The 14,022-nt window shown below is 39.9% G+C and overlaps 4 non-coding genes across 4 annotated transcripts; all 4 read right to left on the bottom strand.

The window, feature by feature from the left end:
* Window positions 1-12,292: 12,292 nt before the first annotated feature.
* LOC135010828 (U1 spliceosomal RNA) lies at window positions 12,293-12,455 on the bottom strand. Its single transcript, XR_010210113.1, has one exon. It is a non-coding gene; the product is annotated as a U1 spliceosomal RNA (small nuclear RNA).
* Window positions 12,456-12,607: 152 nt separating this feature from the next.
* On the bottom strand, window positions 12,608-12,771 carry LOC135010692 (U1 spliceosomal RNA). The gene has a single exon (XR_010209987.1). It is a non-coding gene; the product is annotated as a U1 spliceosomal RNA (small nuclear RNA).
* Window positions 12,772-13,445: 674 nt separating this feature from the next.
* On the bottom strand, window positions 13,446-13,608 carry LOC135010725 (U1 spliceosomal RNA). The gene has a single exon (XR_010210019.1). It is a non-coding gene; the product is annotated as a U1 spliceosomal RNA (small nuclear RNA).
* A 152-nt stretch (window positions 13,609-13,760) lies between these two features.
* On the bottom strand, window positions 13,761-13,924 carry LOC135010646 (U1 spliceosomal RNA). Its single transcript, XR_010209941.1, has one exon. It is a non-coding gene; the product is annotated as a U1 spliceosomal RNA (small nuclear RNA).
* Between the last annotated feature and the right edge of the window lie 98 nt (window positions 13,925-14,022).

The following is a 14,022-nucleotide window of genomic DNA, read 5'->3' as shown; positions in this document are numbered from 1 at the left end:
GTACCCTACACCATAACAGGGGTTTTTGAAATTTTGACTTGTCTACTTAAAGATCACCAAAATCTGATAACAAGGTCAATTACATCCCTGGGTGGGATTGAACCACCAACCTTTTGGTTAATAGCCGTACACACTAACTGATTGCGCCACAGCGACACTTTGCAAAAGTACATACTGACAAAGGCTAATAAGCATTCATCTAGAACGTTTCCTAGAAAAACTTTAAATAGTCAATAATCTGGAGAGTTTTTGTAAGATGTTTCTTCCATCAACCAATGAAGAAACACATTGGTACTTTCCCATGATGAGTAAGTACTTCAGGATCTCTTGCAATTACATGTGCAGCAGAGTACTGTAATGGAAGCATGCTGGGTCCATAGCCCAGAGGTAGGCAGATTGAAACTATCCTCTGCTATATGCGTTTTTTTTTTGTTAATTAAAGTAATCCAAAACTGGGATTGATATTTTTGCTCTTTTATTTTTACTTAAAGTACAATAACTTTTACCATTTTCATTTGTTTTAATAGTATATTGACAGTATTGTTTTCTTTCAAAAATCCACTTAATTTTCTTTACCCGATTATTAAAATGGTAATTGACAAAAACAAACTACATTGTCACCAGAAGAGCAATACAAAATGTACAAGTGTTATATTAAAATCATCTTTCCAGCTTGAATTTCAATGATGCATTGGGGCAACGATTTTGTGAGAAACATCTTCACCCTTAAATAAAGATTTTCTTAATTCCTTACCTGTGTGCTAATTAGATATCACCTTGTTTTCACATTAAACAGACTTCCACATGAGAAAGCAGCAAGGATGCAGTGGCGTTAATGTTTCCTGGTGTCAACCTGTATTATTTCAGTAGATATTCAAATGAGGATGCATCTTGCTGCCTTTCCAATGAAGCAAGTTTAATTTAGTAATAGGTGAAAAACCATCCCTACAAAGGTGTTAATCAGAAACTTGGCTTTGTGGACACTTTTCAGAGAACAAATTTGTTAGCATAAAAATAAAGCCAGAAAATGAAGAGCTGTTTAATCACTCAATTGGATTTTTTTGCCAGCATATTTCTTTTTCTCTGCAACCCACTGCTAAATTGTGCTTCCTAGCTGTTTTTATAAAATCACTGAATCAAATCTAACTCTGATTACATCAGAGAAGGCCAGGTACCCTACACCATAAGAGGGGGTTTGAAATTTTGACTTGTCTACATAAAGATCACCAAAATCTGATAACAAGGTCAATTACGTCCCTGGGTGGGATTGAACCACCAACCTTTTGGTTAATAGTCTTACACAGTAACTGATTGCGCCACAGCAACACTTTGCGAAAGTCAATACTGACAAAGGCTAATAAGCATTCATCTAGAACGATTCCTAGAAACATTTTAAAAAGTCAATAATGTGGAGAGTTTTTGTAAGATGTTTCTTCCATCAACCAATGAAGAAACACATTGGTACTTTCCCATGATGAGTGAGTGCTTCAGGATCTCTTGCACTTACATGTGCAGCAGAGTACTGTAATGGAAGCATGCTGGGTCCATAACCCAGAGGTAGGCAGATTGAAACTATCCTCTGCTATATGCATTTTTTTTGTTAATTAAAGTAATCCAAAACTGGGATTGATATTTTTGCTCTTTTATTTTTACTTAAAGTACAATAACTTTTACCATTTTAATTTGTTTTAATAGTATATTGACAGTATTGTTTTCTTTCAAAAATCCAATTAATTTTCTTTACCCGATTATTAAAATGGTAATTGACAAAAACAAACTACATTGTCACCAGAAGAGCAATACAAAATGTACAAATGATATATTAAAATCATCTTTCCAGCTTGAATTTCAATGATGCATTGGGGCAACGATTTTGTGAGAAACATCTTCACCCTTAAATAAAGATTTTCTTAATTCCTTACCTGTGTGCTAATTAGATATCACCTTGTTTTCACATTAAACAGACTTCCACATGAGAAAGCAGCAAGGATGCAGTGGCGTTAATGTTTCCTGGTGTCAACCTGTATTATTTCAGTAGATATTGAAATGAGGATGCATCTTGCTGCCTTTCCAATGAAGCAAGTTTAATTTAGTAATAGGTGAAAAACCATCCCTACAAAGATGTTAATCAGATACTTGGCTTTGTGGACACTTTTCAGAGAACAAATTTGTTAGCATAAAAATAAAGCCAGAAAATGAAGAGCTATTTAATCACTCAATTGGATTTTTTTGCCAGCATATTTCTTTTTCTCTGCAACCCACTGCTAAATTGTGCTTCCTAGCTGTTTTTATAAAATCACTGAATCAAATCTAACTCTGATTACATCAGAGAAGGCCAGGTACCCAACACCATAACAGGGGTTTTTGAAATTTTGACTTGTCTACTTAAAGATCACCAAAATCTGATAACAAGGTCAATTACATCCCTGGGTGGGATTGAACCACCAACCTTTTGGTTAATAGCTGTACACACTAACTGATTGCGCCACAGCGACACTTTGCAAAAGTACATACTGACAAAGGCTAATAAGCATTCATCTAGAACGTTTCCTAGAAAAACTTTAAGTAGTCAATAATCTGGAGAGTTTTTGTAAGATGTTTCTTCCATCAACCAATGAAGAAACACATTGGTACTTTCCCATGATGAGTGAGTACTTCAGGATCTCTTGCAATTACATGTGCAGCAGAGTACTGTAATGGAAGCATGCTGGGTCCATAGCCCAGAGGTAGGCAGATTGAAACTATCCTCTGCTATATGCGTTTTTTTTTGTTAATTAAAGTAATCCAAAACTGGGATTGATATTTTTGCTCTTTTATTTTTACTTAAAGTACAATAACTTTTACCATTTTCATTTGTTTTAATAGTATATTGACAGTATTGTTTTCTTTCAAAAATCCACTTAATTTTCTTTACCCGATTATTAAAATGGTAATTGACAAAAACAAACTACATTGTCACCAGAAGAGCAATACAAAATGTACAAGTGATATATTAAAATAATCTTTCCAGCTTGAATTTCAATGATGCATTGGGGCAACGATTTTGTGAGAAACATCTTCACCCTTAAATAAAGATTTTCTTAATTCCTTACCTGTGTGCTAATTAGATATCACCTTGTTTTCACATTAAACAGACTTCCACATGAGAAAGCAGCAAGGATGCAGTGGCGTTAATGTTTCCTGGTGTCAACCTGTATTATTTCAGTAGATATTCAAATGAGGATGCATCTTGCAGCCTTTCCAATGAAGCAAGTTTAATTTAGTAATAGGTGAAAAACCATCCCTACAAAGGTGTTAATCAGAAACTTGGCTTTGTGGACACTTTTCAGAGAACAAATTTGTTAGCATAAAAATAAAGCCAGAAAATGAAGAGCTGTTTAATCACTCAATTGGATTTTTTTGCCAGCATATTTCTTTTTCTCTGCAACGCACTGCTAAATTGTGCTTCCTAGCTGTTTTTATAAAATCACTGAATCAAATCTAACTCTGATTACATCAGAGAAGGCCAGGTACCCTACACCATAAGAGGGGGTTTGAAATTTTGACTTGTCTACATAAAGATCACCAAAATCTGATAAGGTCAATTACGTCCCTGGGTGGGATTGAACCACCAACCTTTTGGTTATTAGCCTTACACAGTAACTGATTGCGCCACAGCAACACTTTGCGAAAGTCCATACTGACAAAGGCTAATAAGCATTCATCTAGAACGATTCCTAGAAACATTTTAAAAAGTCAATAATGTGGAGAGTTTTTGTAAGATGTTTCTTCCATCAACCAATGAAGAAACACATTGGTACTTTCCCATGATGAGTGAGTGCTTCAGGATCTCTTGCACTTACATGTGCAGCAGAGTACTGTAATGGAAGCATGCTGGGTCCATAACCCAGAGGTAGGCAGATTGAAACTATCCTCTGCTATATGCATTTTTTTTTGTTAATTAAAGTAATCCAAAACTGGGATTGATATGTTTGCTCTTTTATTTTTACTTAAAGTACAATAACTTTTACCATTTTAATTTGTTTTAATAGTATATTGACAGTATTGTTTTCTTTCAAAAATCCAATTAATTTTCTTTACCCGATTATTAAAATGGTAATTGACAAAAACAAACTACATTGTCACCAGAAGAGCAATACAAAATGTACAAATGATATATTAAAATCATCTTTCCAGCTTGAATTTCAATGATGCATTGGGGCAACGATTTTGTGAGAAACATCTTCACCCTTAAATAAAGATTTTCTTAATTCCTTACCTGTGTGCTAATTAGATATCACCTTGTTTTCACATTAAACAGACTTCCACATGAGAAAGCAGCAAGGATGCAGTGGCGTTAATGTTTCCTGGTGTCAACCTGTATTATTTCAGTAGATATTGAAATGAGGATGCACCTTGCTGCCTTTCCAATGAAGCAAGTTTAATTTAGTAATAGGTGAAAAACCATCCCTACAAAGATGTTAATCAGATACTTGGCTTTGTGGACACTTTTCAGAGAACAAATTTGTTAGCATAAAAATAAAGCCAGAAAATGAAGAGCTATTTAATCACTCAATTGGATTTTTTTGCCAGCATATTTCTTTTTCTCTGCAACCCACTGCTAAATTGTGCTTCCTAGCTGTTTTTATAAAATCACTGAATCAAATCTAACTCTGATTACATCAGAGAAGGCCAGGTACCCTACACCATAACAGGGGTTTTCGAAATTTTGACTTGTCTACATAAAGATCACCAAAATCTGATAACAAGGTCAATTACGTCCCTGGGTGGGATTGAACAACCAACCTTTTGGTTAATAGCCTTACGCAGTAACTGATTGCACCACAGCAACACTTTGCAAAAGTCCATACTGACAAAGGCTAATAAGCATTCATCTAGAACGATTCCTAGAAACATTTTAAAAAGTCAATAATGTGGAGAGTTTTTGTAAGATGTTTCTTCCATCAACCAATGAAGAAACACATTGGTACTTTCCCATGATGAGTGAGTGCTTCAGGATCTCTTGCACTTACATGTGCAGCAGAGTACTGTAATGGAAGCATGCTGGGTCCATAACCCAGAGGTAGGCAGATTGAAACTATCCTCTGCTATATGCATTTTTTTTTTGTTAATTAAAGTAATCCAAAACTGGGATTGATATTTTTGCTCTTTTATTTTTACTTAAAGTACAATAACTTTTACCATTTTAATTTGTTTTAATAGTATATTGACAGTATTGTTTTCTTTCAAAAATCCACTTAATTTTCTTTACCCGATTATTAAAATGGTAATTGACAAAAACAAACTACATTATCACCAGAAGAGCAATATAAAATGTTCAAGTAATATATTAAAATCATCTTTCCAGCTTGGATTTCAATGATGCATTGGGGCAACGATTTTGTGAGAAACATCTTCACCCTTAAATAAAGATTTTCTTAATTCCTTACCTGTGTGCTAATTAGAGATCACCTTGTTTTCACATTAAACAGACTTCCACATGAGAAAACAGCAAAGATGCAGTGGCGTTAATGTTTCATGGTGTCAACCTGTATTATTTCCGTAGATATTGAAATGAGGATACATCTTGCTGCCTTTCCAATGAAGCAAGTTTAATTTAGTAATAGGTGAAAAACCATCCCTACAAAGATGTTAATCAGATACTTGGCTTTGTGGACACTTTTCAGAGAACAAATTTGTTATCATAAAAATAAAGCCAGAAAATGAAGAGCTGTTTAATCACTCAATTGGATTTTTCTGCCAGCATTTTTCTTTTTCTCTGCAACCCACTGCTAAATTGTGCTTCCTAGCTGTTTTTTTTATAAAATCACTTAATTAAATCTAACTCTGATTACATCAGAGAAGGCCAGGTACCCTACACCATAAGAGGGGGTTTGCAATTTTGACTTGTCTACTTAAATATCACCAAAATCTGATCACAAGGTCAATCACGTCCCTGGGTGGGATTGAACCACCAACCTTTTGATTAATAGCTGAACACACTAACCGATTGCGCCACAGAGACACTTTGCAAAAAGTAAATACTGACAAAGACTAATAAGCATTCATCTAGAACGTTTCCTAGAAAAACTTTAAAAAGTCAATAATCTGGAGAGTTTTTGTAAGATGTTTCTTCCAGCAACCAATGAAGAAACACATTGGTACTTTCGCATGATGAGTGAGTGCTTCAGGATCTCTTGCACTTACATGTGCAGCAGAGTACTGTAATGGAAGCATGCTGGGTCCATAACCCAGAGGTAGGCAGATTGAAACTATCCTTTGCTATATGCATTTTTTTTTGTTCATTAAAGTAATCCAAAACTGGGATTGATATTTTAGCTTTTATTTTTACTTAAAGTACAATAACTTTTACCATTTTAATTTGTTTTAATAGTATATTGACAGTATTGTTTTCTTTCAAAAATCCACTTAATTTTCTTTACCCGATTATTAAAATGGTAATTGACAAAAACAAACTACATTGTCACCAGAAGAGCAATATAAAATGTACAAGTGATGTATTAAAATCATCTTTCCAGCTTGAATTTCAATGATGCATTGGGGCAACGATTTTGTGAGAAACATCTTCACCCTTAAATAAAGATTTTCTTAATTCCTTACCTGTGTGCTAATTAGATATCACCTTGTTTTCACATTAAACAGACTTCCACATGAGAAAGCAGCAAGGATGCAGTGGCGTTAATGTTTCCTGGTGTCAACCTGTATTATTTCAGTAGATATTGAAATGAGGATGCATCTTGCTGCCTTTCCAATGAAGCAAGTTTAATTTAGTAATAGGTGAAAAACCATTCCTACAAAGATGTTAATCAGATATTTGGCTTTGTGGACACTTTTCAGAGTACAAATTTGTTAGCATAAAAGTAAAGCCAGAAAACGAAGAGCTGTTTAATCACTCAATTGGATTTTTTTGCCAGCATATTTCTTTTTCTCTGCAAACCACTGCTAAATTGTGCTTCCTAGCTGTTTTTATAAAATCACTGAATCAAATCTAACTCTGATTACATCAGAGAAGGCCAGGTACCCTACACCATAACAGGGGTTTTTGAAATTTTGACTTGTCTACTTAAAGATCACCAAAATCTGATAACAAGGTCAATTACGTCCCTGGGTGGGATTGAACCACCAACCTTTTGGTTAATAGCCGTACACACTAACTGATTGCGCCACAGCGACACTTTGCAAAAGTACATACTGACAAAGGCTGATAAGCATTCATCTAGAACGTTTCCAAGAAAAACTTTAAATAGTCAATAATCTGGAGAGTTTTTGTAAGATGTTTCTTCCATCAACCAATGAAGAAACACATTGGTACTTTCCCATGATGAGTGAGTGCTTCAGGATCTCTTGCAATTACATGTGCAGCAGAGTACTGTAATGGAAGCATGCTGGGTCCATAGCCCAGAGGTAGGCAGATTGAAACTATCCTCTGCTATATGCATTTTTTTTTGTTAATTAAAGTAATCCAAAACTGGGATTGATATTTTTGCTCTTTTATTTTTACTTAAAGTACAATAACTTTTACCATTTTAATTTGTTTTAATAGTATATTGACAGTATTGTTTTCTTTCAAAAATCCACTTAATTTTCTTTACCCGATTATTAAAATGGTAATTGACAAAAATAAACTGATGAGGATACTACTGCAGTCTTTGTTTCGTCTGTACCTGCTGAAAGAGCAGCAAAAGGTGGAGATCTTGATGGGACAGTTGAAAGGGCTTGCACTTAGAGAGGTTACTTCCTGGCCTACTGAAGAGAAGAAGACTGTGGACCAGATCCTCAACAGGCTTGCTACCACATTTGACACAAGGACAGTGTCAGAACTTAAAATGCACTTCTTTGCTCGAAAGCAACAACCAGGAGAGTCACTACGGGGCTATGCCCTCAGCTTGCAGGAAGCACTCAGAGATGTTCAGCAAGCAGACCCTGAGCAAGTGCATGACAAAGAGAAAATGTTATTGGACCAGTTCACTGAAGGTGCAAGGGGCGAATTTGTAAAACTCAGCTGCGACTATTGAGATTGCAGAAGCCTGGAAGCACATTCCTGGATTTTAAAGAGGCTGCGATTAAAGTTCTAGGCTCCAGTCTTACTTCAGGGGCTGTTCCACAAGAGTCTATTCCAGAGATGCCACGGTATCAAGAGAATTCTGATGCCCAGGAGTCAAGTTTTAAAGGAGCTACTTACCCACCTACAGTAAAAGGAGTGACAGTGCCATGTTCAAAGACATGCATATTTGACTCTTCTAGTGAGTTACGAAGTCTGCTGGCTGAACTGACACGTGGTGTGACAGAGATGCGCAGAGACCTGCAGATTCTGAAGAGACAGCAGGCACTGCTCCATGAAGAAATGGAATGGTGCCAGGAGAGGAGACCACTGAACAGTTCCCAATGGGACCTACATAGAAACAGGGAGACACTTTTTTCCAACCACTTTGCCTCCCAAAGGCGACCCATTTTTCAAAGCTGTGAAGGAAGCGGACAAATTAAGAGAGAATTTGAGCAGCCAGATCATTTAAACTCCAAATTCATGTGGTTAACCCGTTATGTTAGCCAAAGCCCGGTGGTTCAAGTTTGCATCAATGGAGTCTCAATGCCCGCTCTCTTAGACACTGGATCACAAGTGACCACAATACAAGCAACACAGTTTGAGCAGCATTGGACTGAGGAACAGATGTTTCCGTCAACTTCCACATTGATAAACCCGATTGCAAGCAATGGGCACTGCATCCCTTGCAAAGGATACTCGGAAGCTGAAATTCAAATCGGACGAACAGTGCTACCACAGCAAGGCTTCATCATCACCACTGCCCAAGATGATGGATTGCCTCCAGTGATAGTGGGCATGAATGTGCTGCGGAACTGCTGTGAGGAGCTCGTAGCAGCACTCCAAGGAGAGTTTCAAACTGACAAGCTCCAGGAGAAACAAGGCCTTCAACCTGGGATAGCCAAACAAAAGGGAAGAATGATAACAGAATTATCTGTAAGAGAGGAACATGAAAAAAATAAGGCTAGCCAAATAATGATAGAAATGCCCATCTCCAGTGTCCAGATTATCCGAAAGAATGCTTCAATGTTAGGCATGAATAATATAGCATCCAGTTCTAGAAACTGTGAGCAACCTATTCAAGGAACCAGTTTTGACCACCTGCAAGATAAAAGTCAGATGATAAGACACCTCAAAGCCTTACTGAAGATTGGGAAATACCTGACCAAGCGACAAAGGCAAGAATCCTCGCCAGAACTCCTGAAGTTGTTGAGACAGCGAGAAAGGCTGTTTGAAGAGAAAGGACAGTTGGTTCGATGTAGTGTGGATCCTAATACTCATTATAGGATCAGTCAACTTGTAATTCCAAGACAAAGTGCTTGTTATGTGCTTGAAGAATATCACGACAAGTTAGGTCACCCTGGGTGCAAAAGGATGGAAACAAGCATCTGGAAAAAGTTCTTTTGGGTTGAAATGAGGGAAGACATCAAGAGATGGTGCCGAAACTGTCCAACCTGTTCTGTAAGAAGAACCTTGCTGCCTCTTTCTCTCCAGAATCCATTGTCCCAAACCAGCTGTGATACTGAATCCCAAGATGGAATGGAAGAGGCTCATAAAATGTATTTACAGCAGACTAAGGTGGTTTGTCACCGACAAGGAGGCAAGAAGACTAGGGCTTGCAAAACAGAAAACCACCATAGTCAGCTGCAGTTTTGTACAGCATGTCCCAAAGACAGTTTAGAAAGAGTTCAATACTCATCCATGGCAGGGGGGTTGAGGTTTCCTAGACAAACTTTTCAAGACCATATACTGTCCAGATTTCAACCGATTGCTCCAGGAGCATGTGTTAATGTACTATAGCACAAAAGGAATTATACCTATCAGATACTGATGTTAAAAATGTTGATAAATGTTAATGTTTCAGACATAATCTGTGTTCACTAATGAATGTGACTGGATATAGTGAGAAGTTTATATAGGGATAAAACCAAAATGCGTGAGGACACGCATGTTTTGGGGGGGGGGGGCACGTGTGATATCCCATAACAACAAGGACATTTTTGACAACAGTGTAGTTGCCTGTGCCATTTTAAATAAAGTTTATTTAAAAGAAAATTGAACAGCAGTTTGAGAAGTCAGTTGGAGCCATGGTGAGGAAAGAGCTGGCGACGCCATTACGCAGAGATGAGCAGCTGAGAGAGGGGAGACAAATAAGCTGAAAATTGCATGAGAGAGTAAGCAGTAGTGCAAAATACAGCAGTGGAAGTGCAGCAATTAACAAGTAAGAACGCCATGACACTCTCAGCCAAGAGAGTGCACAGCAAGTGTCAGAGACAGGAGAGTATAAAGCCTTTATACCAATGCTGACTGGCCTACATCTGAGGGGAAACTGCCTCAGAAACATCTATTGACTGGGTGAGATAAATCCATATTTATACTGAAACCTACTCCACTGCAAAGGACATTATCCTATATTTACTATACCTATGCAGCGATTTACATGGGAAGCAGCTCCAGTTTGTTTTAAACAATCATCTTTACTACACAGAGCTACAATATTTTGTTCACAGCTAAAGGAGACAATAGCTGCATATAACTATGTAACAACATAACCGGGCCCCAACGTGCACATAGAGACTCCCTGCAGTGACACCAATGTTATCTGGGACTTAAATATTGTCTGCATAAGTTGATTTCTATTACTAAGCAACATAGTATTAATCTCAGATTTAGTTATATTACCATTTGTGTAATGACTTAAAGTGTATATGGTGTCTGTGTTTAAGTTGCTTGAATCAAATCTTTCCCTTCCCTACTGTAATCAGTTCCTTTTCTGAGTTATGTGGTAAACCATTTATTCTTTCATACAAAGCCCTGCCTGCCTTTCTTTGTGTCTGGGGAAACCTTGCCTCTCTGCCAGGAATAGAGAAGAGCTGCTGCTGAAGGAGGAATAGTCCATCAAGGTATCCCTGACCTGTTCCACATAGTTTACACACTTGTTATACCGGGGTGTTACATTGTGTGTGACTGACCTTAGGAAGAAACCGGAGCCTCCGCTGCAGTGACCCAGCAACCAGGGCACGGGAGTATACAGTGCCGCTGGGAGTGATGAAGCTGCAGTAAAGATGTCTATTAGACCTAGCCTGCTGCAGCCCTTGTAGATTCTCATAAAAAAAGTTCTTCTTTTCTTGTCAAAATTAATAGCTAAGAATAGGCTGCTTGAGGCAGGCCCCTGTTAAGTGGCCTGCTACTGAAGGCAACAACTACAAACTGAGCTCCCTGTTCATGGAAGCGGGGTTATAGAGGAGAATGCGCTGAGCATCTTGGGAACAGTCAAAAGCTTTGAGCCGGTTGGTGCCTCAGATCAAGATCCTACTCTACACCCCAATGTGAATCCTTGTGGAGTCCAGTGTACCCCACAGAAGAAATTAATGTGTCACACCCATTGGCAGCAACCTTAGAATAGCTGCTGACGGGCACAATTGAGAAAGGAAGGGGGGGGGGACATTTGAATCCAGCACATAGATGCAATTCAAATATGTAATTTGAACCTTCCTATTTTAAAATATAATGGATGAACCTCACCCTGTGAGAACAATCTTCATGATATAGAGATCTCATATGCAAAATAAGTATGAGTTGGGATAGGGCTGGGGAGGGTGGCTGCTCGGGCAGCCCCTCCCCCGTCAAGTTAAGGAGATTCAACTGAGGAAGCACAAGGGAACTCTCGTCTGGGGACAACAACTGCAGGGAGACCACATCTTTTCAGATGAACTTGGGAGGGCGGAAGGCTGCCTAATACTGAAGCACCATCAAATATCAAACCATATGCAATAACTAGTACAAGCATTCCTGGGGGAAGGTCTGCAGGAGACGAATTTGCATACGGTGATGCCATCCAAGCAGTGGGCCAAAGTTGGCTGGAACCCTCATCTGCATATGAAAAGAGAAAAGGGTTATGCAGGGCATGGCGGCCTTTTGCGGCGCTTGGATGACCCCTAGTTCGCATTAAACACCTCCACCCTCCTTCGGTGTGGGGCTCATGTTGACTATGCCCCAGCCCCTGAAGCATTCAAGCTGATTTCTTGCAGCAGCTGGGCACTGTAACAGCTCCAGAGCTGCTCTGTAAGGCAAATAAAAGGGTGTGGGCCCTGCAGCACTACCTGTAGTTCGCATTGTGCGTTGGAAGGCACAAAGTAATCAGACGGGAGAAGTCAGGATAGTGCGCAAGGGCATAGAAGGGAGCGGCTCAAGAAAAGAGAAGTGGAAACAGACAGCAAACTAGGCTGGAGAGAGACCTGAGACAAAGAGATCTGAATTATACGAGAGCCGACCAGGGGAAACACAAATTATGCAGTCAAGTTTCCCACATTTGGGGAAATCGCAGGGGCAGCACAGCCAGAGTGCAATGGGTGAGCCTTGCCCTGGGAGAAGCACCTTCAAGATCATAGTATCTCACCTGGCAGGTAAGTAGGAGTTGGGCTAGAGCTGGGGAGGGTCACTGCTCGGGCACCCCCCTGTCAAGTGAAGGAGATCCAACTGAGGCAGCACAATGGAACTCTCGAAAGAAGAACAAGGCTAGAGGAAGATCTGAGACAAAGAAATCTGACTTTTACCAGAGCTGACCAGCGGAAAACACAAACACAGTCCCCCACTACCACAAATAATGCAGGCGAGTTTCCCACATTTGGGGAAATCACAGGGGTCAGCATACCCAGAATGCAATGAATGAACCTCACCCTGGGTGAACAATCTTCATGACCATGGTGTCTCCTATGCAAAATAAGTATGATTTGGGATAGGGCTGGGGAGGGCCGCTGCTCAGGCACATCTCTGTCAAGTAAAGTTAATTCAACTGAGGCAGCACAAGGGAACTCTCATCTGGGGACAACAACTGCAGGGAGAACACATATTTTCAGATGAACATGGGAGGGCAGAAGGCTGCCTAATACTGAAGCACCCCCAAACATCAAACCAAATGCAACAACTAGTGCAAGAATTCCTGGGGGAAGGCCTGCAGCAGATGGATTTGCATATGGTGATGTTATCCAAGCAGTGGGTCAAAGTTGGCTTCAACCCTCATCTGCATATGAAAAGAGAAAAGGGGCGTGCAGGGCATGGCGGCCTTTTGCGCTGCTTGGATGACCCCTAGATCGCATTAAACACCCCCACCCTCCTTTGGTGTGGGGCTCATGTTGGCCATGCCCCATCCCATGAAGCATTCAAGCTGATTTCTTGCAGCAGCTGGGCACTGTAACAGCTCCAGAGCTGCTCTGTAAGGCAAGTAAAAGGGTGTGGGCCCTGCAGCACTACCTGTAGTTTGCATTGTGCATTGGAAGGCACAAAGTAAGCAGACGGGAGGAGAAGTCAGGATAGTGCACAAGGGTATAGAAGGGAGGGGCTCAAGAAAAGAGAAGTGGAAACAGACAGCAAACTAGGCTGGAGAGAGACCTGAGACAAAGAGATCTGAATTATACGAGAGCCGACCAGGGGAAACACAAATTATGCAGTCAAGTTTCCCACATTTGGGGAAATTGCAGGGGCAGCACACCCAGAGTGCAATGGGTGAGCCTTGCCCTGGGAGAAGCACCTTCATGATCATAGTATCTCACCTGGCAGGTAAGTAGGAGTTGGGCTAGAGCTGGGGAGGGTCGCTGCTCGGACACCCCCCTGTCAAGTGAAGGAGATCCAACTGAGGCAGCACAAAGGAACTCTCGAAAGAAGAACAAGGCTAGAGGAAGATCTGAGACAAAGAAATCTGACTTTTACCAGAGCTGACCAGAGGAAAGCACAAACACAGTCCACCACTACCACAAATAATGCAGTCGAGTTTCCCACATTTGGGGAAATCACAGGGGTCAGCATACCCAGAGTGCAATGAATGAACCGCACCCTGGGAGAACAATCTTCATAACAATGGTATCTCCTATGCAAAATAAGTATGATTTGGGATATGGCTGGGGAGGGCCGCTGCTCAGGCACATCTCTGTCAAGTAAAGGAGATTCAACTGAGGCAGCACAAGGGAACTCTCATCTGGGGA

This window comes from Pseudophryne corroboree, unplaced genomic scaffold, assembly GCF_028390025.1.
Source record: "Pseudophryne corroboree isolate aPseCor3 unplaced genomic scaffold, aPseCor3.hap2 scaffold_237, whole genome shotgun sequence".
In the NCBI taxonomy this organism is placed as follows: Eukaryota; Metazoa; Chordata; class Amphibia; order Anura; family Myobatrachidae; genus Pseudophryne; species Pseudophryne corroboree.
The sequence above is the reverse complement of the archived record's forward strand: the minus strand, read 5'-3'. Positions and strand labels throughout refer to the sequence as shown.